Raw genomic sequence first — 5,368 nt, 5'->3', positions numbered from 1 at the left:
TCGCCTGGCTCCGCCCCCTTCCCCCCCTCCCATCCCCCGTAGCGGGGGGACGCGGGTTCGCGGCGGCCCTCAGTCTTGGTGGCTCCGTCAGTGCCTGCTGGCAGCTTGCCTTCGCCGGATGAGCGCGGAGTGAGGGCCGGGGAGATAATTCTGAGGTCGGTGCCTTCTGAAACGCAGGCTTCCGCAGCAAGAAACTCTCCAGCCGCGGCAGATGAAAACCCGCCTCACACAGAGCCAGTCTCCCTCAGGGACCGTGTCTCCCGCTTACCGTTACTTGAAGCGGGGTAGCAGGCAACGCTGCCAAAATGCCTTAGTGTGTATTTGCCCGAGGTAGTAAGAATTCCTGGCTCTCCGGCCCCCAAAAGCGTTGTTACCTTTGTGACGAGGCAGACACTCGGGCCCTGACAACTCAAGCCTTAAGGGCTGCTCCCCTCAGCAGAGTGATGGTCTTGCCGTCCCTGAAATACCTAGTGAGCTCCCAGTGCCTATTGCGTTCATTAGAAGCTTCTGGTAAAAACCCCTACAGCTCATGTGCAAGGAGCCCCTTTTCATCTGAGCCAACATTGCCACCTTGCGCTGCTCTGAGGAAAGCTCACTTTTCCCCTGCTCCCCCTAACCGGGTAGGTTCCGTGACCCAAGACCAGCCGGGCAAACAGCTACCCGTGATTTGGAATCCTTTCGTAGTCAGTACCTTCCTTTCCAGTTTAACGTTGTGGCCGTAGAACCGGGGAGCTGCCGCTTTACAAAGGTGAGGGTGTGCGGCTGAATCCAGCCTCCGGGGAAAGCCTGCCTTTTGAATGGATCACTGCCTGATTTTTCTCCTCTATGCGCCTGGAGAGCAAAATCAAACCATCACACAGACGGTATTTTACAGAAAACCCAGGGCACCGGTACAAAATAGGTGTTGAAATCAAATGAAAGGGCTCAGAGAACAATTGCGAGGAATTCGGCTCCCTTAACAAGCCCAGGATAAAAAAACAATTAAGTGCTTGAAACCAAACACATAAATCGAAGTTAACTGTGCCTCTGCCCAGCTACTGCAGAGCAGTAAAAGCAGAGCAAAGCACCGTGATGAAATGTAAGCCATCCAGCCACTTCTGCCCAGTGAAAGTCATATATAGACTGCAAAACATACAGTGCTAATAAACAGACCCATAAATCATGCCAGCGTTGCCTGAGCAGCAAACTGGGTCTTGCTCCATTTCCCTGGCTTTATTTCAGCGCCAGTATTTTGTACGTCTTGAACCCCGTGGGTTCTCTCTCAATTTCCTTTGTCGCCCTTTGGTCCAGGCACCAAACTGAATCATGTTGTCCTTAATCGATTGCCTCTGTGCCGCAGACAGGGCCGTACAGCACTGACCATCACTGCCCTGCAAGCACGGCTGCTGCGGTAGGATGCAGAGCACCACTTCCCAAAGCCTGTGCTCGTGCTGATCACTGGAGAGCGTTTATGACATCCTTGTGCGGTGGTTTTTATTGCCAGTACGTGCACAAAGCCTGTTGCATCTGGGGAAAAAAGCAAAGCCCCTGCTGCTTCCTGAGAAGTGCAAGGCTCCCAATATACACCATGCCCCGAGCAGAGCTCTGCAGTTGTTCCCAAGCACTCTGATGGGATAATCTCGCCCCTGCCAGCAGACTTCCTCCATCCCTTTCTACTGCCTTTTTGGTTATAGCACAACCAGGCCTGCAAATCTTGGCTTCAGCCCTGAGATGAATGTAGTAGAGCTTTCTTGCAGGAAGTTTTCCAAGGAAATAAGCCAGTTGTATATTTATTGTCCATACAGCACAGGCTTTGTGTGCCTGAGCATATATTGTCCCGTTCTGATGATTTAGGGAAAGAGCTGGTTGAAAAACCTAGAGTCCAGCTGCAAGGCCCCCAAGCTTCCCTCCTGGGCCCGTATGGGGGAGAGGAAGATGCTCAGTACAGTATAAACCCATAGGAAACTTGTTATTAGCCTTGCAGGTGGAACTTGTTAATATAGAAACAGTAAAGTTATATTAATGAACAACTTCAGCTGAAAATACCCCACCCTTTCTCCAGTAATGTTGAATTCTTCAACAATTCTGTCTAGAGTATAAAAAATGCATATTCATTAATCAGTGGTATTCAAGTGGTGGAAAGGGCTAACACAGAATCGGAGAATGGTTCATCTAAGGACCAGCAGCATCAGGGACAGCTCAGAATCAGGAAAGCCGTGAAAAAATTCAGCACTACCTCATTTGTACTGACTTTGTGAGACACACACCTATTTGACATAAACCATCGGTAACCTGACATGCGCTGGTGCTTTATCAAAAGCCTCGGATTTATATCCAGCCACCAACCACCTGAATATGCTGATGCTGTTACACTCCTGCAGTGTACAGCAGCAGCCTCGGGCCCACACTTGGAGTTTAGTTCACATATAGAGGCACTTCATCTACAGCAGCACCTACAGCAGGGTAATGGCATTGTGACATGGCTGACCACCATTGAACCATGTTTTAAAAACTGAAAACGCAAGTTTTAGCCTAAAGAACTCCTAAGCTTGGATTATTTCACAAACACACAGTTCTGCATAAAACTGCACTGAACCCCATGGGTCAGGCATCTTGGTAAGAGCTCCCATGCTCTGATTACAGCCACTTTGGAGTTTCAACACCATTTTTGTCTAAGTGGAACATTTCTGTCTGAATGTGTCATTGCTGTCTCTGCCCTCCCCATCAGTTCTGATGTGTTTTACGTATTTACAACCTTTTCCAACTCCCCAGTTTTTAATGGGCTTCACCTCCCCCCAGGCCTAGGCATGGGAGATAACAAGAAATTCCTCCATCTTGGGAACTGAAGCATGCAGGGGGAATCTTGTGAACTTGTACTGGCTGTGCATGCAACAGAAACAGGAACACCACCCTAATTTCCTTGACAGAAAACTGTAGAAATCTGATGTCGTTCAGAGTGCTAGAGGAAAGGGAACCTTGGTAAGAATCTCCCCTTGGGGCAAAAGCTATGGTGGAGTTTGTGCACAGCAGGAGGGGCAGCAGCCTTCCTGTGCCCCATTCCTTTTCTGGCTTTTTTATGTGGAAGTTGTCCATGCCCATGGCAGGGGTTGGAACTGGATGAACTTTAAAGTCCCTTCTAACCCAAACCATTCTGGGATTCTATGACCCAACAGCATTAAGATACACTGAAAACCAAAATGAGCAAGTTTAAAATAAGTAAGTTTAATAAATAGAGGACATATAAAACCAAGTATTTTTAAACAAGCAGTAGAGGGCATTAACATTTAACAGATTGGACATGCAATTCTTGTTATAGCTTGCCCTGCAACCACCTTTGATGTTTCAAGTTCCTACATCAAGATCCTCAAGCTACTACATCCATCCTTCTCTGGTACTCCCATTTAAATTGTGGACAGCAAGTTTCCATCTTCTCAATGTCTTTCAAATGGGTATCTTCAAAGCAGCACGGAAAGCTTGTTTCTTCTGACAATAACTGCTGCTCCAGCAAACCCCCACCTACAGAGAAACATGCAAACCATTTGCCTGTCATTAAAAATCATACAGTTCACACAAGCATCTCTAAAGGCCCCAAATTCAAACTTTAACCCTGACCAGTTAATTAACTGACAATAATTTTTATATAAAAGATGCAGTATTAAACCAAATGTTTGCAACAGATGTTTTATTTTCTGACTGCAGATTGTCTGCATCCAATCTAGGATTAACTCCACTGAGGAGGAGTTACTCCACTCTCAAGCATGCAGAGCACTGCCAAAACCTGGCACCAGCCAGTGCCAGAACAGCACTGGCAGTGCCAGGAGTGTGTTGGCAAGCACTTTCCTCTCCCAGCAGTATAACACTATCACAGGCACTGAGCAGCAATGGGTAGCTGACTACTGCTGGGTCAAACAGAACCCAAAATTGGGATTTTAGAGGACAGAAAGATCCAGGAACACATTTTAACAGCTTTCCAATACCTAAAAGGGCAACAAGAAACCTTGGAGAGGGGCTTTGGACAAGGGCCTGTAGGGACAGGCCAAGGGGAATGGCTTGAACCTGCCAGAGGGGAGACTGAGCTGAGCTGTTAGGCAGAAGCTCTTCCCTGTGAGGGTGCTGAGGCGCTGGCACAGGGTGCCCAGAGAAGCTGTGGCTGCCCCATCCCTGGCAGTGCTCAAGGCCAGGTTGGACACAGGGGCTTGGAGCAAGCTGCTCCAGTGGAAGGGGTCCCTGCCTGTGGCAGGGGTTGGAACTGGGTGAGCTTTAAGGTCCCTTCAACCCAAACCAGTCTGGGATTCTGTAAGTACAGCCCCAAAAGTACACCCTCTGGTGATGTGGGCCTCGCTTCTAACACCCCATCAGGGCTTCCATCAGCAACAGGCAGCACTGTGGGCTTCACTGGATAAGCCAGCTTATTATTTGCACTGCAGAGCACCAGAGGCTGGCCCAACAGCCCTCTCACAAGCCCGCAGAGGCCATTTTGTCTACTTGGTAAGGCACAGCGACCCCTCTTTTTGCCCCTCTCCCCCACCGACGCATGAGAGGCCCCACCACGTCTCCAGAGGCTCCCGGGCTGTACCTTGTGTCTCGCACGTGGATCACCCCTTTACAGCTCCTCCACACAGGCACATGCTGGCTCCCATTGCTTCAGCCTCCTCCATAAGACGCCTCCTTTTGCTGCTTCCACCCCCTGCAAAGCTCGGGGCTGGCAGAAGGCAGGCCCCTGGCAGCACCAGCTACCCGAGGGCGGTCTGCTCCCTCCGGCCAGCCCTGCCGCCGGGGCCCTTCCAGCCACAGCAACCCCTCCGCACGTACAACAGCCGCGGACCGGCTGGAAGCCCTGAAGAGAGCACAAGAGAAACATCGCTTCAAATAGTCAATTAATTAAATCTGCATTAATAGAGCTGAACAGCTGGGAGCTGGAATGGGGAAAAATAATAAATCAAAGCGAATAATAACCTAAGAAATTGCTACTAAGCGGCACAGCCTGAACAAACCACCCTCCAGTCCCAGGCCTCGGAGGTTATCCCCCGGCGCGGGCACGGCCGCCGTTCAGCCATTAGTAACCATTACATACGATATAAAAGGGGAACATTTGGCACGGAGTTTCCGACCCACAGCCCCGGGGGGTGATGCTCCCCTGGTCTCCAGCATGGGTGTCGGAAAGACCCGTGGCGGCAGGCCCGGAGCCTCCACTCGCCGCCTCCCCTTCCCTCACCTCATGGCGGCCGCCGGCCCCAGCGCCACAGCCGCAGCCGCACCAACTTCTCTCGGCGGCGCTAAAGAAAAGGGCCGGGCCCTGCCGCGCCGCTGAGGTGGTTCCGCAGGCACCGCCCCGCCCGCCTCGGCCGCTCCCCTGGGGCGGGCCCGGACGCGGGGCCCGGGAGAGGCC

The 5,368-nt window shown here is 51.2% G+C and overlaps 1 non-coding gene across 1 annotated transcript; it reads right to left on the bottom strand.

Annotated features, from left to right (window-relative positions):
- Positions 1 to 3,678: 3,678 nt before the first annotated feature.
- LOC133216143 (small nucleolar RNA SNORA74) lies at positions 3,679 to 3,883 on the bottom strand. Its single transcript, XR_009726565.1, has one exon. It is a non-coding gene; the product is annotated as a small nucleolar RNA SNORA74 (small nucleolar RNA).
- Positions 3,884 to 5,368: the final 1,485 nt, after the last annotated feature.

Source organism: Neopsephotus bourkii, unplaced genomic scaffold (genome assembly GCF_033783945.1).
Source record: "Neopsephotus bourkii isolate Nb327-2 ecotype Australia unplaced genomic scaffold, CSIRO-AGI_Nbou_v1 NB_1031, whole genome shotgun sequence".
NCBI lineage: Eukaryota > Metazoa > Chordata > Aves > Psittaciformes > Psittacidae > Neopsephotus > Neopsephotus bourkii.
The sequence above is the reverse complement of the archived record's forward strand: the minus strand, read 5'-3'. Positions and strand labels throughout refer to the sequence as shown.